Genomic DNA, 24,184 nt, shown 5'->3' with positions numbered 1-24,184 from the left:
TGGCTTCTAAAGGTAGTCATTGTATTATTGACTCCATGACACGCGCTATGTAGACAGTGGGTTGTTTAGCAACAAAACCGATGAATGTGCAACCGTGTAGAAAAGAGGCTGGGTTGGCTTAGAATCAAAGGATTGTTGACAACATGTAAACTATATTTCCTCTCCAAATCTTTATTGAAATAATAAATACATTTGCACAATGAGCACTTGTTGTCTTTCAAGCACATTGTTAATTTTAGCCATATTGTATAATCATAGACGTGACAAGAGTCAAAACACCTCAAAACAAGAAAGACATGGTATCATAACAAGAGACAATGAGCCACCTGCGAATCCCCACATTGCAGCTTCTTGTCATTTTTGTTAGCTGTCTGGCCACCCAGAATCATGAAAAATACAGACCTCTGCCCCCTCGACACGCACACATCGTCTTTGTGACGTTGTCAGCTAACCAGTCTGTAGTGCCTAGATGAAGCAGAATCCCCACCAGGGCCAGCCTTGATAGGTAATTTGCGGATGCATGCATAATTTATGGACTTTGGAAAGTTAATCCTAATAAATCTTGTCCTCCTTTTATAAAAAGAGCCCATTTAGTGTGAAGCTGGTGGAAAGGCCATAGTACCAGCGCCATCCTGAGAAGCATTAATTGTGTAACTCAGGGGCCTTGAACAAGCAAGGACTATATTTGATCATGTCTCTGCTTTTGTTCAACAATCAATAAAAAAATGAACAAACAAAGGACCTTGTTTGTAGCCAAATTAGTAAGGTTCCACTGATGAAATTGAAACACCGCCACATGTAAATGCATGTTATCCCATGAATGCAAATCAAATAATTCAGCTAATGAGATCTCAAAATAAAACATTATTCATTCCGTGACTCTCAAACAGGCAGGTTATGGCTTATATCCAAATGTTAAAAGGTTAGGACAGCAACAGAGAGAGACAGTTGTGATTGGGAATACTGGTATGGTCTCAGCTGTCATCCAAGGTCAAGCCTTCAAAACATAAAGTGTAACTAAACCATTAAAGTTCATTTTCAGTCAGCAAGACCTCGGTCTAGCAGTTTCCCATATGTTTAACCTTGTTAAAAAGTACAAGAACATAAAACAATCACAAATTTTATAAAAATGTGCACTACATGAGGACAAAGTAATAATTTTCACAAAACATACAGTACGCTTAACAACATGTACTGTATGAACAAAGAAAATGTGATATCAACTGTAGGTGTCGCTCTCCCTACCACCAGATAGAAGATACAGAATGAAGCCACGCTGATTGGGGGAAGTCGTGGGGTGCCAGTAAGCCATAAGCTGATGATGATGTGCTGCTATCACTTCACTACGTGCCCAGGCTTTGCCATGAGTATGACAGTCGGCATGGCAGGCGCAGAACCCCAGAAATCGGGAAACATTGGCTGGCAATTAATTTGGTATGATTCCTGTGATTGCATTTTCTAATTATCATTCAAGGCTGTCCTTGAGTTTTAATAGCATTCTGGATATTAATCTTTGATGCACCATGTCTATTAAGCATTAGGCCAGTGTGTCTTTTTAAAATTCCTCCACACCCTGAGCAGAGCGTACTGACTCTATTTCTTGACCAGATGCTATAACTCCTCTCACTGAATCATCTTGATTTGATTAGTCAATTAAATGCCTACAGTATATTAAACATTTTGTTTATGATTATATTAGGTGGTAGGAAGCTTGAGAGGCTTGGCATGCAAACAGACAGAGATGCATGAAACAACAAATCATTAAATATGCTCTTAAAAGTTAAGTCTTTGAGTAGAGCATTTGGCAATTCATGGTTGTCCATTCTGGCAAAAGCTAGTGGAATAAACACTATTTCTATGAAGGCTTATATGATTATCAACCATTTATCTGTCCTTTGAATATGACTTTTAAGAACACACACAGTGTTGAATAAATTGGGAGTGTTTAGACTCCTAACAGAAATGGTCAGTGGAATTGCTCTCGCCCTTTATACTGTAGGAGTATTCTGGGTGCATTTCTCTTGAGATTCAAAACCTATCTGCAACAGCAGCCTTAATATGGAATAAATAACCACCCCGAGACCAGCTAAGACCATTCCATTTAGCAATACACTGACGATTGCTCCCTAAGCATCCCTTATAATGGAGTGTTTTATATATATATATATATATATATATATATATATATATATATATATATATATATATATATATATATACACACACACACAGTGGGGAGAACAAGTATTTGATACACTGCCGATGTTGCAGGTTTTCCTACTTACAAAGCATGTAGAGGTCTGTAATTTTTTATCATAGTTACACTTCAACTGTGAGAGACTGAATCTAAAAAAATCCAGAAAATCACATTGTATGATTTTTAAGTAATTAATTGGCATTTTATTGCATGACATAAGTATTTGATCACCTACCAACCAGTAAGAATTCCAGCTCTCACAGACCTGTTAGTTTTTCTTTAAGAAGCCCTCCTGTTCTCCACTCCACCTGTATTAACTGCACCTGTTTGAACTCGTTACCTGTATAAAAGACACCTGTCCACAACCTCAAACAAACAGACTCCAACCTCTCCACAATGGCCAAGACCAGAGAGCTGTGGAAGGACATCAGGGATACAAGTGTAGACCTGCACAAGGCTGGGATGGGCTACAGGACAATAGGCAAGCAGCTTAGTGAGAAGTTCAATATGACGGTCAATCACCCTCGGTCTGGGGCTCCATGCAAGATCTCACCTCGTGAGTAATCAATGATCATGAGGAAGGTGAGGGATCAGCCCAGAACTACACGGCAGGACCTGGTCAATGACCTGAAGAGAGCTGGGACCACAGTCTCAAAGAAAACCATTAGTAACACACTACGCCGTCATGGATTAAAATCCTGCAGCGCACGCAATGTCCCCCTGCTCAAGCCAGCGCATGTCCAGGCCCGTCTGAAGTTTGCCAATGACCATCTGGATTATCCAGAGGAGGAATGGGAGAAGATCGTGTGGTCTGATGAGACAAAAATAGAGCTTTTTGGTCTATACTCCACTCGCCGTTTTTGGAGGATGAAGAAGGATGAGTACAACCCCAAGAACACCATCCCAACCGTGAGGCATGGAGGTGGAAACATCATTCTTTGGGGATGCTTTTCTGCAAAGGGGACAGGACGACTGCACCTTATTGAGGGGAGGATGGAAGGGGCCATGTATTGCGAGATCTTGGCCAACAACCTCCTTCCCTCAGTAAGAGCATTGAAGATGGGCCGTGGCTGGGTCTTCCAGCATGACAACGACCCAAAACACTCAGCCAGGGTCACTAAGGAGTGGCTCCGTAAGAAGCATCTCAAGGTCCTGGAGTGGCCTAGCCAGTCTCCAGACCAGAACCCAAAAGAACATCTTTGGAGGGAGCTGAAAGTCCGTATTGCCCAGCGACAGCCCCGAAACCTGAAGGATCTGTAGAAGGTCTGTATGGATTAGTGGGCCAAAATCCCTGCTGCAGTGTGTGCAAACCTGGTCAAGAACTCCAGGAAATGTATGATCTCTGTATTTGCAAACAAAGGTTCCTTTAACAAATATTAAGTTCTGCTTTTCTGAGGTATCAAATACTTATGTCATGCATTAAAATGCAAATTAATTACTTAAAAATCATACAATGTGATTTTCTGGATTTTTGTTTTAGATTCCGTCTCTCACAGTTGAAGTGGTACCTATATGATAAAAATTACAGACCTCTACATGCTTTGTAAGTAGGAAAACCTGCAAAATCGGCAGTGTATCAAATACTTGTTCTCCAGACTGTATATACAGTATAGGCCACTGATGCCTACATACTCTTCTACAATAATCAAACTTCAGTCACACACACAAATCTTGCTCTGCAATCAGCAAACTATTACAGACAACCAGTGGTCCACATCCCACAGTTTGAGAATGTCTTATTTATGTTATATTCTACCAGAATATGACCAAATACATCATGGGCTATATTTGGTTCATGTGATGTCCCTGTGGATAGACCCAAGACGGAGCGATGGTTTGAATACGTATTTGCCAAAAACAATTTGTGGTTCTTCTTTTAACAAAACTGTACACTTGAGATTAAGGCAGTTGTGGTGCAATGAGGTCAAGGACTATAAATGCCTGTTTTGTGATTGACAGACTGAGTGGCTTTAGCTACTGATTGCACACTGACAGACTACACAATTGACAGACCACCACAGAGCCTAAGTGCTACTACAGTAGGGGTGGTGATGCAGCTGTGAAAAAGCGGCAGACCTGAAAAACGTGTCCACTTGGTGGAGCCCTAGACCTTTCCAACATCGCAAGCATCCTGGCTGCCTGCTGCAGTCTCTGGCAAAGGCTTGACAACTCTTTACAGAACCTGCTGCAATTTTGAAATGCAGTTTTGAAATGCTGTCTTCACTTTGTACCTTGAAAACTGGTTCAAAAGGAGGTCGAACTATACAATGTGTGAGGCCATGAACAGACAAAATCCTTCCTTATTGCATAAATTGTCACTTAAGAGTTAGTGGTGTGTTTTTGATGCACTAAAACTGAACGGAAAGCTTACAATTTCATTCACAATTTATTTTGCTGTCCATGTCAGTTCATTGAGTATATTTTGTATTATGTGTTTTAGATGAGCCCCACTACACAAAATTAACTTTGTTGCCTGATCCAAGCATTTTATAAAAATGACAACCCTTCTGATCAGCATGTGATTTTTTTCCAGATTTTCCTATATATATCCAACATGTTAATTTAGAGTTCCGTCTGTCATGTTTCAATTTGAGCCTGTTGAAAGCTTTGGTTGAGTATTTGGGAGAGAGAGAGAGAGAGAACCATGCAGTGTCTGTGTGGGAGGGATGCAGGGTTTTGCTATTATTCATTCGAACGCTGAAAGGCCAGTACATATCTGACAATAATAATTCATGAAAATGTTAGTGGTTAATTTGTGTTAAACAATAATGGCATTACCCAAATGACCCAGTACAAACTGCACCCTTATAAATCACGTGTGACTACAAGGCAGTCTCTACCAAGCCCCATAGCACACAACAGCAGATAGGGAGAGGAAGAAAGATGAGAGAGAGAAAGAGACAGAGGGATGCAGAGATGGAGAGAAAGATAGAGACAGAGGGGATGGAGAGAGAGAGAGGGACAGAGAGATTAGTTCTGTGCTGTCGGGTATATAGAACATAAACATCCTAACATACTCATTGCCCCTCTTATTGCAGTGCTCAAAACCCCACAATGAACTTTTTCACCCTTCCATGCATCTGAGCTGAGATAGGAGCAGTAGTGCAGTGCCTCACCATCAAACCTGCTCACACTTAACTACATGTAAGGTTTTGCCATTGCTACCACACACACACAAATCACTCTTGTAGTTGACATAAAAGTCTGAATATGATTTAGCTTATTGGAAGCATGTGGGGCCGGTCATAAAACATGAGAGTGATACACTGGAGGAATCTGTAAATCTGTCCTATGAGCTACCACAGTACTAGTCCTATTTTGTTTAGGAAGTCTCTAAATTTACAGGTAACTGCCGAAAATAATGAAACTTGAGTAAATGAGGGATACGTATAATTCAAAGTATATTGAAGTAGGTGAATGAAGTAATTAACATCCCATAATGCTTAGGGTCATGTATACAATTTCCCAGTTGCCCATTGTTTTGGCTACCATGGTTAGAAGAAGAGATCTCAATAGGTGTCTCAAAGGAGCATGGGGGTTTAAAGTGTGTGTGTGTGTGTATGTGCGCACGCACACGTCAGTCAGTCACCAGAGCTCAACCCAATTAAACACTTATGGGAGATTCTGGACAGTGTTTTCCATCAACAAAACACCAAATGATTATTGTGGAAGAATGTTGTCGCACACCTCCAATAGAGTTCCAGAAACTTCTAGAATCTATGGCAAAGCGAGAAGCATTGAAGCTGTTCTGGTGGCTTGTGGTGGCCCAACGCCCTATTAAGACACTTGCGTTGGTGTTTCTTTTATTTTGGCAGTTACCTGTATGAAGCTGCTGCCCTTCAACATCCATAATTCCACTGTACGAGCACTGTGCCAGTCCTAGTTTGTTTTTATAAAAAGTCTCTGCATTCATGAGCACTGTGTTCATCCTATTTTGTTTAAGAAAGTATCTGAATGCATTTACAGATTTTGATAGGAAATGTAAAACCTGTAGTGTATTTGAGGTTTAAAAAATGCATGTAAAGTAATTTTCACTTTGATTTTCTGTTCCAAAAAAATGTATGAACCCCTACAAAAATGTCCATTAATCATAATCCAAATAATAATTCACATTTCCTGTCAAATTAATATCCTACATGTAGCTACTACAGGCACTTTTTAATTTGAAGTTTCCTAAGACTGCAGAGATGGAGATGAGAGATTTGATATAACACCAGAGATTTGATATAAAAAATCCTACAAAACAGAGAATAGAAAACAAAAAAACAGAACCTTACCTTTGTTATTCACAGCTAGTAGTATTGTCCATCTGTGTTTCTGAGTGTCATGGTACTGTCTCCCCACTCCTCGCGTAGCAGTGCTTAGCGGTGGCACTTATTCTATCTCCTCTTGGCTGCACTTACATCCAAGACTGAACAGTACTGCGAGCGCTAGTGTGTGTGTCAGTGTTTGTGTGAGCCTACTGCCTGCTTCCTCTGTCTCTCTCTATGCTCTTCTCCCTCTCCCTCTCTTGCTCCACCTCCTGCCTCACATTTGATCTTCTTCCCCCACCCTCTTTCTATCCTCTCTCTTCCTGCCTCTCTCTCTCTTTTTTCTCTTTCCCTCTCTCCTTCTCTTTGTCCATCTATCGTTCTCTCTCTCTCTCTGACTCTCCCTCCCTCAGCCTCTTTCTCTCTCGCTGCACCACTTCTCGCTGTGGATGTCAGGGAGGCTGAAGCAAAGGGGACTCTGCTTTTGATTGGCTGCCATTCTCAAGTTTGCGATGAAGAAAGAGAGGGCAAGGGAGAGAAAAAAAAGAGAAAGAAATGAAAAGGAAGCAGAGGGGAAAAGGATAAGGGAGAAAAGAGAGCGCCCTTACTCACAGTGAGAAGCAGCAGTTGACTAAAGCAGCAGTGGAATTGAGGAAGGGGGAGTTAAAGTTTATGCCTTTCGAGGGGGTCCACTATTGAATCACACATTCATACATGGCAACACAGATAGACAAAACATTTATCAAAAGGAAGTTTGTTTTGAACTGTCTGTCCTATATCTTAGTGATATAAGAAATAAACTAAACTACCTTCAGATGAGGCTTATGGGCATCCTAGAGAAAAACAACCAACACATACTTGGTCAGTCTCACTTTTCGATGGAGGGGTCATATTAGTGTATAGCCCAAAAGGTTCAGACGCTAAAGAGGTTTTCGTGAGAAGACAGATTTTTGCAACATTCCACCGCAGATGTGGATGGCCATCATCAGCGGATGCGGTAGATTGAGACGCAGCCCGTGCAACAAAAAAAAACATAACTCTCGCTTTAACAAACAGCATTTGATGGGGATGTTTCATTATACTAATTAGATATCTGCTCAGGTGAGGACATCGAGCTTCACTCCGTTGATCTACATGTGTGAGTGGGATTTTTGGAGTAGCGGACACTTTTTGGTAACATGACATCCTCGCCGGTCACACTCCCAATCACAAGGGGACAATAGCAAAGATTTATTTTTTTTATTTTTTTATTTGGTGAAAACAAGGTAGATTCGCCTTCCCTTGCTACTAGTAACGAGCAGCTTGGCTAAAAACATAGCTAGTTAGCCAGCCTTTTTAGCTTCCATGTGAAATAATCAGATTTATAATGAAAAAACTATGCTGTGGCAAATATTCTTATTCTTTGCAGGTGTAAACTAAAATATCATCCCGATTTGATATGCTGCTTGTATATTTAAGGTAGGACTCCTGGAAGGCACAGAATGAACTCCATGTGACTGCAGGGAGAAAAGCAGCTCTGTAGCGAGGAGGCACCCGAGTCTAACCTAGGTTGTCCTGATCAGTCCAGCTCCTCTGTGATGTTTGATGTCTCAAGCTATCAGCCCTATCTAATATCCTTTCAATGACAGTGGAATGAAGGAGAGAAAGACCATAACTTGTGAATCACCCTCTCAGGGGGGGGGGGTTCTCCAACTACATCTTCATTGCTCTCTCGTCTGCCTGGGTGACTTGGCCAACCGGACTGCAGTGAAATTGAGCGCGTGCGCTCAGGCAGTTAGTCCAGGCAGCACTCCGTCATGTCTTTTCATTATGTGCTTCATCTTGGATGCATATCAATATAGCTCTTCCACAATCCCCTGCCTTTTGAAAGTGATATAGCATTTTAATTCAGTTGAGGGAAATGGAGAGAGTTAATATATCACAGGGGTGTTTGACTCTGAGTACAGAGAAAAAGAGAGAATGAGCGAGAATGTGTGTGTGTGTGAGAGAGAGAGAGAGAGAGAGAGAGAGAGAGAGAGAGAGAGAGAGAGAGAGAGAGAGAGAGAGCGTGATAAAGCATCAAATGCCAATACACATACGTGTACTCTGAGCTGATAAACAATGTGATGGAATACCTTTGAAATGCATGGTATGCCACTCAGGGTCTGCAATCTCAATGAATAATTTAAGGTAAGCAGCAGCTGTACCACTAGCCACCCTCATCCCACCGCAAGTTTTATCTCCCACTATCAGTGTGAATAGATGATTAACTCAAAGTCCCAAATTGCACCCTATTCCCTACATAGTATACTACTTTTTACCAAGGCCCATAGGGGGAATTTAAGACGCAGTCAAATTCTTACTGCAACAAATAAATAAATTAAAAAGGAAACAAGCTAAACAAATTAACAGGCACAGGCACTGGCACTGAGGTACCCTTTCTCTGATGTGAAGCCAAGTTCACATCCTTCATAATTTACAGTGTAGTTGTGCTGTTTATGCGGCCATGAGAGAGAGATAGTGTACGTGTGTACCATGACTGTGTGTGTATGCGTGTGGATGTGTGCACACGTGTGTGTGTGTGCATGCATGTGTTTGTCTATGTGTGGGTGTATGGGTGGGTGCCACCATGCCCCTGTGTCCTACACTAACAAGCCAGGGTAAAAACCAGGCTATTTTCTACATATGTGCATATCATTGTTTTTAATCTACTTGTTATTTACACCCCTGGGAGGTTACTTATGTTGTTATTATCGAGCCCAAACAACACAGTGCAATCAGAGAAAAACAGCCAAATTGTGTGTCTGACTCAGGTTTACACCATTTACAGCATGACTATGTGTGCCAAAACTCTCTCACACAGACCTTCACCGAATCATGCCCTAGCTCCCGAGGGGCAAGACTTATACGTAACTCTTAAGTACGTTGCCGGTTAGCTTCGTAAAAGTACACCGTTGAAAATTTGTTGCATTAAAAAAAAAAAGCATATTCCAGTGGCAAAGAAACAATTTTCTCCCAGTAAGAGCGTTTCAAGGATGCTATCCCAATTGTCTGCCTGCATACCAAATGGCACCCTATTCCCTATATAGTGCACTACTTTTGCTCAAGTTCTATAACTTGAGTTAAAGCTTTCAGCGAAATCCTATATGGTAGTCTGGTCCCACACTGTATGAGCTTTAGCCAACTGTTCTATAATTTTCATGCTATTTATGTTTGTCATGGTATGACAATGAACAAACATTGACAGGTTGTTGGCTTAAGCACAAACAGACTGAACCACTAAGCTAATCCTATGGGGCATTATGTATTACATATTCAAATATTGTAGAGAGTTGTCTCTTTTCCTATTTTCATTATGCTTATTTCAACTTGCTTTGGTATGGACTTTTATACTGACCTATAACATTTACATTTACATTTAAGTCATTTAGCAGACGCTCTTATCCAGAGCGACTTACAAATTGGTGCATTCACCTTATGACATCCAGTAGAATAGTCACTTTACAATAGTGCATCTAAATCTTAAAGGGGGGTGAGAAGGATTACTTATCCTATCCTAGGTATTCCTTAAAGAGGTGGGGTTTCAGGTGTCTCCGGAAGGTGGTGATTGACTCCGCTGTCCTGGCGTCGTGAGGGAGTTTGTTCCACCATTGGGGGGCCAGAGCAGCGAACAGTTTTGACTGGGCTGAGCGGGAACTGTACTTCCTCAGTGGTAGGGAGGCGAGCAGGCCAGAGGTGGATGAACAATGTATTTATACCAAAAATGTAAGCAACTCATTGCCATGTCATCATGTTATATCACCAGGACACAGATATTTTCACCCAATTGATAGGAAGGAAAATGTGATTATAGTAATTAGTACACTGTAAACCCCAAAATCCATCCAGTAAAGTGAACTCAAAGTCAGTAAAAAGTAATTATTTCTTCAAATGCTTATGTGGTACTGACTTAAAGCAAAATGAGAAGTCAGATCAACTCTATTTTCAACATCTATTTTTGTTTGAAGTCAGGATAACCAATTATAACTTTTTCCAAGCATGCTCTACTGCAGGTATATTTTGGGGATAAAAAATATATATATATATCTGTGTTTTTACATATACATTGACTGATTAATCTTATGCTACACATTGATAAATAACATACAATTTTTCACAACTAATCAAATAACTTAGTTAGATTTGTTGCCTTTGCTGAACTGGTTGTTCCAGATCAAATGAGTCTCCTCACACGGTTACTAACCCTAGCAGTCATTATGAATGCAGGTTGTGGATGAATAAAAATGTCAACTGTTATCCTAACTCTGGCTGGATTCTAATAGGAGTTACACATAATTTTGCAAGCCAGGATAATATGACTTCAGTGTTGGGTTGCAAAATGAACATACATTTTGCAGGTTTTACAGAAATCCCAGTTGGAATATTCCTGGACATTCTTTAAACAGGAACTCTAATAAATCATGTAATTTTTGGAAGAAATAGAATTGTGCAACCCTACTTATAGGACTGATATTATGGCTTGTAGAGTAACACGACACTGTAATAAGTTAAAGCTAAAAAATAAAGCCTTATGAGATATGTAACAGATTGCATTCAAGCATTTTATTATTAAGCTATCATTCAGCTTGGACCTCTTTCAGTGAAGGTCACAGAATTGCTAATGAATGACTTCAAGCACGATGTTTGTCATTAACGAATACAATCATGGGTTGTAACTTTACAATTCACTCGAAAAGGCAAGGTACACTGGGAAATTATATTGGAGGCGTGGCTTAGTACAAAAATGTCAAGCTAATACAACTCAAATCTGGATCCCCCAGTGACACTTGGTTTGAGTAATGACTCCAAAATCACAAGTAACCATACTCAGATATATTAAGAGCAACGGGTTTCCTCAAACAGGTTTAAGTAATGACAGCATATTGGAGTTTACAGTGTAGGTACAGAGATGAGAGGTCTCCAGAAGGAGAAGTGGGCTGCTTCAGAATTAACACATCCACATAATGAAACAATCATTTCATGACGTTTGACTCGAGCAACCGTGGCAGAAACTCTTCTCTCTCATTAGAATTGTGATCTGCGGAGAACTCATTAAATGTGTTACCGTCGACATCATCAAACAGAGGAAGGTTTAGCTGATACTTGTAAGGTGTCTGTTCCTGAGACCAAACATGTCTCTTAGTACACACACACACACACACACACACACACACACACATTTCACACTGAAAATGGACCCTGATATACTGTAAAAAAAACTGTTAATGAAAGGTTATCTGAAGTCATCTCTTCCTAAGTTATGTGGGGTAGTGATGTATATTTAATTATACAACGGGTGGGTCTAATCCTGAATGCTGATTGGTTAAAACTGCATTCCATCCTGTGTCTATTCCACAAGTTACCACTGGCTGAAACTATGATGAACTTGATCTCCAACATAAAAAGCATTTTAGACATGATCTCCAATTTCTTTTAGACTAGCATTTCATTGTAATTTGTATTAAACTTGCTGTCTGTCTCACCAACATTTGCAACATTGTTTCAATATCGAAATTAGTAATGGGATGAGACAAAGGTATGCAGCATTTCTCAGCCAGTTGAAATCAAGAATGCGCTGGCATCATTTTATTTTATATACGAAGAAATGTCAATAGAAACAGGTCAAATTAAACGAAATACAGCTAGTTTGCTGTCTTTCCAGCTTCAGTGTGCAGTGATTGTGTTATAGCTTTGTTGTTGGCTAGCTCCTCTAAACAACAGTGCACTGGCGAGAGAGCACATTTTCAAAAAATTGTGCCTCATTATTTCATTAATATAGATTACAAATAAATGGCATTAGAAAACAGCATTTATTTTATTTTTTTATTTCACCTTTATTTAACCAGGTAGGCTAGTTGAGAACAAGTTCTCATTTGCAACTGCGACCTGGCCAAGATAAAGCATAGCAGTGTGAACAGACAACACAGAGTTACACATGGAGTAAACAATTAACAAGTCAATAACACAGTAGAAAAAAAAGGGACAGCATAAACAAATACGGCTACTTTGTTATTATTCCCTCTGCATTTTTTTTGACGTGACTATAAGTTAGTCGTAGTTGGCTAGCTAGCAAGCAAGGGATAAGAATGTTGCCAGCCAGTGTGGCAATGGAACATTTAGAACAAACAACTGGATCGCGTCCATAGATACAAAACAAAAAGACTGAATGACTAAAAGACTGGTCAAAAAGACTGGTCTCTGGCAACTGAACCGATAGATCGAACCACCAGCCGGGCTTGGGTAGCAAACCTAGATTTGTTTCGAGACCATGTCTTGTGGAAAGATGAATTAATATGAATAAACGCATCAAAATAATGTTTTTAATGAAAATATGTCTATAATTTTTTTTTTAACATATATAATATGTTGGCAACCCATTGTATAGAAGTGATAATTGGAGAATATACAGTGCATTCGGAAAGTATTCAGACCCCTTGACTTTTTCCACATTTTGTTACGTCACAGCCTTATTCTAAAATGTATCAAATATACATTTTCCCCCATAACGAAATATTCCATCATTCTGAAAAATAAGAAGTTTGGAACCACCAAGATTCTTCCTATAGTATGCCGCCTGGCCAAACTGAGCAATCTTGGTAGAAGGGCCAGATGGTCACACTGATAGAGCTCCAGAGTTCCTCTTTGGAGATGGGAGAACTTTCCAGAAGGACAACCATCTCCAGACTCCAGACTGATCGAACATCTCTGGAGAGACCTGAAATTAGCAGTGCAGCAACACTCCCCATTCAACCTGACAGAGCTTGGGAGGATCTGCAGAAAAGAATGGGAGAAACTCTCCAAATACAGGTTTGCCAAGCTTGTAGCGTCACACCCAAGAAGACTCAAGGCTGTAATCGCTGCCAAAGGTGCTTCAACAAAGTACTGAGTAAAGGTTCTGAATACTTATGTAAATGTTATATTTCAGTTTTTATTTATTTATACATATGCAAAGATTTCTAAAACCTGTTTTTGCTTTGTCATTATGGGGTGTTGTGTGTCGATAGATGATACATTTTTGTTTAATCCATTTTAAAACAAGGCTGTAATGTAACAAAATGTGGAAAAAGTCAACGGGTCTGAATACTTTCCGAATTCACTGTATTGGCACGGTTTGCCGGCCTCTCAGGCTTTATCACTTAACTAATGCTGTGGATCTTAGATTTCAAATTTGCTAAATTGAGTTGGGTTCAATGCAACTGCCTCCTTCCATCATTAGTCTACCCTGGGCCTGGCCTTATGAGGACATACAGTATGTTAGCTTTCAAGTTGTTTCAATCCTCAAATAAAATGTAGTTCATTCAACAACAAAAAATAGGAACGTTGAATCCTTTACTCAGTCATAGGGTGTTACAAAACGTTAAAATCATTCAACCATGTCTTCTAAATATACTCCCCACTAATTGTGCTGTTTTCATGTTATCAATGTTAAGCACTTGGATCAAAAGTGTTTTGGAGAATGACATCATTTTCTCACTTATGCACAAATTCCCACTAATGTATGGTGACATTTGAGGGGAGTGAGGTTGTGAGCGGGAAGCAGGAAGAAGTGTTGCATGGTTTTACGAGAAAAGGCCAGAAGATGACTCCGACTTCATCCCAGCCAAAGTGCTGACACTTCATTCAGCCTTACTGTGAACACTCACTTATGAAAATGTTCAGTTGGTGATACATCCGCTTTATTGGATAAATTACCTCTCTACCATGAAACTTTACTGTCCCCTCACCTTGTCATTTACTATTTTCTTGCACTACTCTGAGTAAAATCTCTTCTCAAACCGTAGTAAAAAAACTACGGAAATGCTACTGTAGCCTACTGAATGTGAAACGGCAAAGTACTGAATGTACGGAAATTACTGAATGCATATATTGCGAACTCTATTTCGATAACTCCTACATTAAATTTAACTAAACTCACCTCACATTTCTTACAACAACATTGTTGAGAGCTCGCTCTGGTCCAAACCAAGCCATAAAATCTATATTTTTCCCCTTTCATTTTATATTTATATAATATTCGTTTTATCCCTCCCACCAGACTTTTATATTCCTCTCATATCCAGTTAACATTTTAATCTGAGTGGGATGGATGATGGATCCTGTGTGATCTGAGTGAAAGGCAGACTGGCTGGGCCCCGTCCCAGAGGATGGCCTGCAAATACCCTGCAGGGTTTATTCACCAATCAGATGGGGAAGAGGAGGTGACTAACATTTCAATGTGTTATCTAAGTGTCTGTGTGTCGCGTTTGAGTCTCAGTTTCCAGCCGACACCTTTCTGGTTCCCCTAGAGGTTTCCCAAGGATCACTTCTCTCTCCCACACAGAGAGGAGAAGGAATGAAAATATACAGAGTTTCTCTGCAATGTATATGGTGTACTGTAGATAGGACCTTATCAACATATATAAATATTAACATCATATAAATGCCAATAAGTCTGCATTGTTTTCCTCACCTATGATCTCTCTACTGCCTTCTCTCTGCATTGATCAACAAGAGCACCTGAGAATGAAAAAGTGCTACCTTGTCATTTCCCCCCATTTTTACCCTTAGAAATGTATTATATTGTCATGTACTGTCTGTCTTTCTCTTTGTGCTTAGCCACAAATTCATACAATAAAAACATGGACTCTGACATGTACATGTGCCAAACATTTTTTTTTTCCTGTTAATTAATTTTCTAATTAATTTGTAATTCCCTAATCGAGGAGCTGATTAACCAGCAATCAAGACCGAGGCCTTGGGATTTAAGGGTGTGCACAGTCTGACTGTGGGTCCCAAATAGCACCCTATTCCCTATGTAGTTTGTAGTGCACTACTTTTCACCAGGCCCCATAGGGCTACCCTGTGTTCTAGCCCCATATGATAAATGTATTAAAGCACCTACACTCAATTTAATCTCATTTACCCTTATCCATAAACATAATTATTACTAACCATAGTAGGATGGCTGCATACCTGAGGCATAGAACATAACACCAGCAGCATTGTATTTAATTGTCCATGGCTTTTTGCACGATTATAAATGCCTTGTATTTTACGCGTGTTTTATTTTCCTTTAATTGATTGTATTTCATTGATTTAATAGATTTGCAAATATTTACACATACAGCATCTACCAAGACATGTCTATCCACCGGGCCACCATTAGGAAAATATATTCAGCTGCTATTGTAAGTCGCTCTGGATAAGATTGTCTGCTAAAAGACTAAAATGTAAATACAAAAATCTACTGGTACTTCTCAGGAAAGCTGATATGCCCATCATGTCCCAAATGGCACCATATTCTCTGCATAGTGCAGAACTTTGACCAGAGCCCTATGAGTCCTGGTCGAAAGGGGTACACAAGGGAGTGGTGTACTATTCAGACTACAGTAATGCATACCATGCTGATGGAGTTATGTCTTATGCCTCATGCATGCAGCCATCCTACTATGGTTAGTAAGTATGTGTTCCTGCACTGAAGGCCTTCTGCCTGTCACACTGGTATAAACCTGGGAAGGATTATCAGTCTTTGTTTAGATAAATGACAGGTTCTGTCTGAGATACAGTGAACCACAAGTGTGACAAGGGCTATCTATGGGAATGTCAGCTCTGACCAATGGCCCTGCTCCAGCAGGGATGTTATCCGCTCAGTCCCCTTCTACCAGGCCCATGATGCATCCCAATGACATCATATTCTCTACATACTGTAGTGCACTACTTTTGACCAGGTCCCATCAAGCCTAGAGTGTGTCCCAAATGGCACCATATTCTCTATATAGAGTGCTACTTTTGACCTGGCTCCAGTCAAAAGTAGTGCACTATATAGGGAATAGGAAGCCATTTAGGATGCATGAAAATGTGTCAAAGGTTATTTCGTGAGAAGGAAGTGAGTTGGAAACAGTAGCCATGGAACAAAATGGAAGCAGATTGGACCTAAGATTTTATGTTAATGAATTCTGAAGCCCTTTTCTCATACCGATCAGCTTAGTTTTGAGGAAAACAAAACAGGTGTTTGAAAGTGGGGGCATCAACTGAAAATGATGTGACAACATACCGACTGCATGGCTTCCAATGACATAAATACACTCATCCCATCATTGGACGATGTGTGAAATTCAGCCAAAGACATAGAAAGACATACATTTGGTATTGTTTCCCAAATAATGTTGTGCCACATTAGGGGTAAAACTGGACGAACAAATTAATGGGCACAGTGAGTCAGATGTGTATGCGCTCTAACAATGATGTCCCATATTACTGTTTCACATTAGTAATCTGTTTGCTCGGTTGTAGTATCAATGTCACCCAATGTTATAAATTCTTTCAAAATAAAACAACATTGTCAATCCTAAAAAACACTACTTTGTAATAGGAATAGGAAATGATCGGAATAAATACAAGTAGCTTGATTCTAACAACATGATTGCTCAATGACACCATACCTATGTCTAACAATTGATCATGAAGTCTATAAAATGTGCCCTTGGCATCCCATATTTTGCAGATGGTTAGCATGGTGACGAGACGTGATGAAGTAAATATGCTGAAGGGCGCAGGGCTATTGGGCTATGCAAAATCCTCCTTGTTGACCCAGTGTTCGACAGTCCACAACCCCAATTCCTCATCCCCTATGATCACATTCACCTCCAGGACAAGCAAGATAAGAAAACGAATAAAACTGTAGTCACGCCATCTTATCGTCGCTACAATGACTGATTTATAGCTTCAATATTACCTTGATGATTAAATCTCCTCAATGGCATCTATTCTCTGCTTTTTCTGTCACCTGCAATATGTACAGTGCATTTGGAAACTGTTCAGACCCCTTCCCTTTTTCCACATTCTGTTAAAATAACATTAATTGATCAGAAATACAGAAGACAGTGGCTTGCGAATGTATTCCCACCCCTTGGCATTTTTAATATTTTGTTGCCTGGAGTTAAAATAGATTTTTAACCCCCCAAAGTCAATACCTTGTAGAGCCACCTTTTGCAGCAATTACAGCTAGCTGCAAGTCTCTTGAGGTATGTCTCTATAAGCCTGGCACATTTAGCCACTTGGATTTTTGCCCATTCTTCAAGGCAAAACTGCTCCAGCTCATTCAAGTTGGATGGGTTCTGCTGGTGTACAGCAATCTGTAAGTCATACCACAGGTTCTCATTTGGATTTAAATGTTTCCCCTTCAACCACTCAAGTGTTGCTTTAGCAGTATGCTTAGGGTCACTGTCCTGCTGGAATGTGAATCTCCATCCCAGTCTCAAATCTCTAGAAAGATGAAACAGATTTCTCTCAAGAATTTCACTGGATTTAGCGCCATACATCATTCCTTCAATTCTGACCAGTTTCCCAGTCCCTGCCGTTGACAAACATCCCCACAGCATGATGCCTCCACCACCATGCATTGCTGTGGGGATGGTATTCCCGGGGTGATGAAAGGTGTTGGGTTTGCGACAGACATAGCGTTTTCCTTGATGGCCAAAAAGCAACATTTTTGCCTCATCTGACCAGAGTACCTTCTTTCATATGTTTGGGGAGTCTCCCACATGGCTCCCATGTGGCTCTCCAAACAACTGAGCAAGAGGACAAGTGCATTAGAGTGTCTAATTCGAGAAACAGACTTACAAGTCGTTAACTGTCAGCTTCATTAAATATTACCCTCACAACACCAGTCTCAACTGTCCAGTGTCTGTGTTCTTGTTCCTATCTTAATCTTGTCTTCTCCTCTTCACTATTTACGTTGAGACTGGTGTTTTGGGGGTACTATTTAATGAAGCTCTTGTGAGGCATCTGTTTCTTAAACGAGACACTCTAATGTCCTTGTCCTCTTGCTCAGTTGTGCACCTGGGCCTCCCAGTTCTCTTACTATTCTGGTTAGAGCCAGTTTGCACTGTTCTGTGAAGGGAGTAGTACACAGCATTGTACCAGATGCCTTTTAAGATTTTAAACTTGGATTAGCTAATACAATGTGCCATTGTAACAGAGACGTGATGATTGCTGATAATGGGCCTCTGTACGTCTATGTAGATATTCCATAACAAATCAGCTGTTTCCAGCTATAATAGTCATTTACAATATTAACAATGTCTCCACGGTATTTCTGATCAATGTGATGTTAATTTAATGGGAAAAAAACAAGCCGTGAGTTCGAAGGAAGAGCTCTGAGACAGGATTGTGTCGAGGCACAGATCTGGGAAAGGGTACCCAAAACGTTCTGCATCATTGAAGGTCCCCAAGAACACAGTGGCCACCATCAATCTTAAATGGAAGAAGTTTGGAACCACATAGATTCTTCCTAGAAGGAGAAGGGCCTTGGTCAGAGAGATGACACAGAACCAGATGGTCACTCTGCCAGAGCACCAGAGTTCTTCTGTGGAGTTGGGAGAACCTTCAAGAAGAACAACCCTCTTTGCAGCACTCCACCAAACAGGCCTTTATGGTAGAATAGCCAGATGGAAGCCACTCCTCAGTAAAATAGAATCAAGATCCTCTGGTCTGATGAAACCAAGATTGAACACTTTGGCCTGAATGCCAGGGGTCACGTCTGAAGGATACCTGGCATCATCCCTACGGGGAAGCATGGTGGTGGTAGCATCATGCTGTGGGGATGCATTCCAGAGGAAGGACTGGGAAATTAGTCAGGATCGAGGGAAATATGAACGGAGCAAAGTACAGCGAGATCCTTAATGAAAACCTGACAGAGACCTGACTGGGGCAAGGTTCACCTTCCAACAGGACAACAACCCTAAACACAAAGCCAAGACAATGCAGGAGTGGCTTCTGGACAAGTCTCTGAATGTCTTTGAGTGGCCCAGACAGAGCCTAGACCTGAACCCGATCTAACATCTCTGGAGAGACCTGAAAATAGCTGAGCTGTAAACGCTCCTCATCCAACCTGACAGAGCTTGAGAAGCTCTGCAGAGAAGAATGGGAGAAACACCCCAAATACAGGTGTGTCAAGCTTGTAGTGTCATACCCAAGACTTGAGGCTGTAATTGATGCCAAAGTTGCTTCATCAAAGTACTGAGTAAATGATCTGAACACTTGTGAAAGTGATATTTCATTTATTTATTTATTTTTATACATTTGCACAAATTTCTAAAAACCTGTATTTGCTTTGTCATTATAGAGTAATGTGTGTAGATTGATGACAAAAAACTGCAACAATTTAGTTAATTTTAGAATAAGCTTGTAACATAACAAAATGTGGAAAAATTCAGGTGGCCTGAATACTTTCAGAATGCACCTGTACATAATATATATATATATATATTTAGCACACACATATCCATAGCGACTGTCTGCCTATTTCATTTCTACCCCTTCAATCTAAATGTTTTCTGCAGACAGCTACAGAATAGCATATAAGACTCAACTTCCACAATGTACCTCTCTACTTTCCTGTCTCATGAGCAGTGACAATAGACTGCCAATCCTGACTCACCCATTAAGGAGAGGCTTGCACATTTCCTCTCAGTGGGCTGCCAGCATTCTGCTCTTGTCTTAGTATTTTCTTTGAGACTTGTCATGTACAGATAAATAAAATCAGGAAGTATCGAACTACACTGTTCTTTCACACTGGCTGCTCTGACAATGCAGGAGACAAGCTAGGCAGGAGTGTGAACAGCATGTCTACTTGTGGAACAGAAGGTAGCTATGAAAGAGACTGCCCTGGCAGTGCATGGAGAGAGAGCATAAAGTAAAAAGCTGTGAAGCGACTGAACAAATAGATGACTGGATTCGTGGTAACTACGTACATCAATACAATAAAAGAGTAATTTTTCACTATTGGTGGGTGAAATGCCATCCTCCAACAGAATAAAAAAATAGACCCATATTTTGTTCCATTGAGGTTTGGAGGAGATGCGGTAGACATCAGACCCATGTTTATTTTGTCACCCCGACATGTGTAACCTAATACAGTGTAAGACATATACATGTAAAACATAACACAGACCATTTTTGGCAATATGTATGCCTTGCCCAAGTCAGAACGGCCAACAGGGCAGGAGCTGTTTTTGTATGCACACCTCCTGGACAGGATGCTATTTTTGTCAAAAACATTGCAATAATTATTGCCAATTGTTCCATAGTTTTCTGTAAAATGTTCTTCCCTGATGAGGGGTGAGGGTACCCAGGTGCTGTGAGATCCTGGATGTCTAACACCGACCTGAGGGTACCCAGGTGCTGTCAGATCCTGGATGTCTCGCACTGACCTGGAGACAGACCCCAGAGGGACCTCCCAGACTTTGTGTGTGTGTGTGTGTGTGTGTGTGTGTGTGTGTGTGTGTGTGTGTGTGTGTGTGTGTGTGTGTGTGTGTGTGTGTGTGTGTGTGTGTGTGTGTGTGTGTGTGTGTGTGTGTGTGTGTGTGTGTGTGTGTGTGTGGATTTTGTTATGTTGCACATCATAATTCTAAGCCTTGATTCTCAGAGCCTTCAGAGCGTTAACGTTTTATCCAAAATGGAACCCTATTCCCCATGTAGTACACTACCTTTGACCGTCGGCCAATAGGGCTCTAGTCGAAAGGCAGAGCACTATATAGTGAATAGGCTGCCATTTGGGGAAAATCCTAGGTGTATTGTTGGATCCCACATGACGTGTATCATAGCCTATCGGATAAATACAATGGCTCGGGACTGTTGTGACGCCATGCACTTAACCAGACTATAGGCAATTAAACAGAATGAATCATAAGATTACAGTTGAATCTCAGTGCATTTGCACAAAAATAACATCTATTTTCTAAACCACTAGATCTATTTTTTGAACAGAGACTGTTACTGACGTTGATTGTAGACTATGGCATAATATCAAGCATCACTAATATTGATTGAAGTACATTATGTGGTATATATCTTTGCTCCAGGCTACTGTTTGTTATAATCTGTTTACAACCATTGTTAACTTGATGATGTTTCGACAGATACTATTACGGAACCCATAGAGATAGCCAGGCACCATGAAGAGAGACAGGCACAACTTGCCTCTAATGTCAGAAAGCTAGTAAACTGATGATATAGATTTTTCTGGAAAGGAAACAACATTATTGAGTAAGACTGCTCCAGACCAGTTTTTCCTCAGTTATATTTTCTTTAAACGTTGCTTGCAGACAGAGTATGACCTCTGTTCTCTATATAAAGCCAACGCAACCGTCCAAGCAGCATGATACTTTATACAGGCTCTGTTCCAAATGGCACCCTTCGCTACATGGGCTCTGGTCAGAAGAAGTGCGCTATATAGTGAATAGGGTGTAATTTGGAAGGAATCGACAGTCACCACAGTCCCCATCCCCCTGGGAACAGTTGCAGTCTATACCAATATGGTAAGCCTATACAGAAAAACAGTTACTGTCTCTCCAATTACATAAGGAAAGGAAACCTCTAAATATTTATCAACAGAGTAGACTTGTTTTTGGGGGATTTTTAATTGTTTGGAACGCCCACTAGTCATAGAGAGACAGCTCTTTGGGAGGTGCCAAGTAATGGCTGCCTTTCTCCTTTTGAAATAGAGGAAGAGACTGAACATTAAAGAATGAAGACAGCTATGTCACCAAAAAGCAACCCAGAGTTGGTCTCCCATCTATTTCACTGTCTGCATCCAAAATGGTACCCTGTTTTCTATCATAGTGTGCTACTTTTGACCAGGTTCCATAGAGCTCTGGTCAAATGTAGTGTGCTTATGTAAGGGATTTTGGACGTATCCACGGTCAGAAATGTCAGGTCTCACAAAGTTTCAATGTGTTATGTTCCCTAGGCATAAGTACAGAAGTATGAATGAGTCTGCATTATCTTGTGTAACATACATAGATCCCAGTGAATAAAACTTTTAACAAATCGGCAGGTGTGCCATTGATCTCTCCCCTGATTTCATACAGAGAAGAGAGCACTTGTGGCAGCCAGACAGATAAGTGCAGTGTACTTTACAACTAGAACAGTAGTACTCACCCCATGATAAGTGTGTTGGAGATATACTCTCATGGATCACTGCCTGTGCTACAGTTCCCTGAACAACAATGGGCTATTTCTATTTTCATCGCTCTACTCCTTGCGTCACATTTGCTTTATTTTTGTATACGCATCTTTATTGTCCCAGCCGGATGACTGGATTGTGGAGATCACGGTTGGGTAATTCATCACAATGCGAGATGGCAACATAAGTGTCCGAGATGGAGGCTCGTACATCATTGCCATGTTTGCCTGTGGATGATTCAATTTGAGGTTTGTCATCAGGTTCCCACAGATGGGGCGCAGAGGGCCAGTAGAGTTAACTGTGCTTTGTGTGTGTGTGTGTGTGTGTGTGTGTGTGTGTGTGTGTGTGTGTGTGTGTGTGTGTGTGTGTGTGTGTGTGTGTGTGTGTGTGTGTGTGTGTGTGTGTGTGTGTGTGTGTGTGTGTGTGTGTGTGTGTGTGTGTGCCTACCTGCGTTCGTGCGTCTGTGTGCATGTGTGTATTTGTGGCCGTGTGTCATATCTGATGTGCAGGAGATGTCTTTGTGTCTTATTGCAGGGGATCCAGCAGGGGACACTACGGAGAGAGCTTGTACAAGTTGGAAGTATTGGTTCCCAGCACATTGTTACAGTAATGTTTTATCTATTTAGACACATACAGTAATCAGAATATTGATGGAATTATTCACCAATAAACTTTCAGCTTTTCATTAGATGGTGAAAAAATGGATCAACCTGTAATAGGCCATGCAGATATTTATTAAGGTTGGGTTTATTACAAACAATACATTTGATTGACATTGCAAATGTTAAGTATTCATAATGGAAATGCCTCCCATATCATTTTATTCCCCAATAAGAAGCAGTGAAAAAGGTAGTTCCAAATGTGTAGAAAGAGGACTCCGAAGACCACCATCGACTGGTCTACACTCAGCTGTATTTCTATCATTCCTTCAGCAATCACAAAGACACTGACGGCACTCATAACACTAATTCTGTATGGTGCATCACTATGAGGACTGAGAGCTCGCTGGCTCAAGTGTGACAGACTAATTGTGTTTCTCTTGGCGCTCCTCTGGTGGAGACATCTCTCTGCCTGCCTACCTGTCTTTCTATGGGTTATTGTTTGCTGATCTCTCTCGCAAACTCATTGGATATTCACAAATAATTGGGTTCCTTCTCAAAACCCCCACAAATGTGACTTTTTTCCAAGGGATTCTTTATGTGTGCCTACAGACTCACCCCTTTGTTCAATTGCAGGGAGCTAAGAAGACATTATGTCAGTGTGAGGGCACACTAAATGTCTAAATGTAGGACTTTATTTTCTCCTCGTCGCTACTATTCTTGGAAGAGAGCGAAAAGTCCCCAGAATTGAAAGAGTATCATGCAAATTATATCTTCTCTCCGGCACTCGCCAACATTCCCTTCAAACATCGGACATAAAGAACTCCTGTCATTTCGATCATTCAGGAAATGCAAATTCACAAAAGGCATCATAGTTGGCAGATACTTTTCAAATCGTAGAAAATGTTAAAAGTGATTGTTTCTGAAGTTAAGCTTCCGTTCTTCTTTATCCCTCAATTATAGTGGCAGTTCTCAAAAATGCTCTAACAAGTTCAATGTATGGAATATTAAAAGTAGCTGGTTGGTTGTTTCAGATGAGCTGTCATATAGCTGCCACTGTAATCCCCTCAGCACAGCCCTGTAGCACAGAGATTCTTCATTAGCCTGTTGATGACAGGCATTTTGGATAACTCACTGGGTGCTAATCCTGCATCAAAAACCCACCAAGGCCTCA

General features: G+C 40.7%; 1 protein-coding gene across 1 annotated transcript in view; it reads right to left on the bottom strand.

Annotated features, from left to right (window-relative positions):
* LOC118374532 (cadherin-10-like) overlaps positions 1-6,789 on the bottom strand; it is a 48,740-nt gene extending 41,951 nt beyond the window's left edge. Inside the window, exon 1 of the mRNA XM_035760966.2 lies at positions 6,475-6,789. The gene's annotated coding sequence lies outside the window, so the exon portion shown is untranslated. The remainder of the gene's footprint in view (positions 1-6,474) is intronic.
* Positions 6,790-24,184: the final 17,395 nt, after the last annotated feature.

The sequence above is a fragment of the Oncorhynchus keta genome, chromosome 4, assembly GCF_023373465.1.
Source record: "Oncorhynchus keta strain PuntledgeMale-10-30-2019 chromosome 4, Oket_V2, whole genome shotgun sequence".
Classification (NCBI taxonomy): Eukaryota; Metazoa; Chordata; class Actinopteri; order Salmoniformes; family Salmonidae; genus Oncorhynchus; species Oncorhynchus keta.
This window is presented reverse-complemented; position numbering and strand designations above follow the sequence as displayed.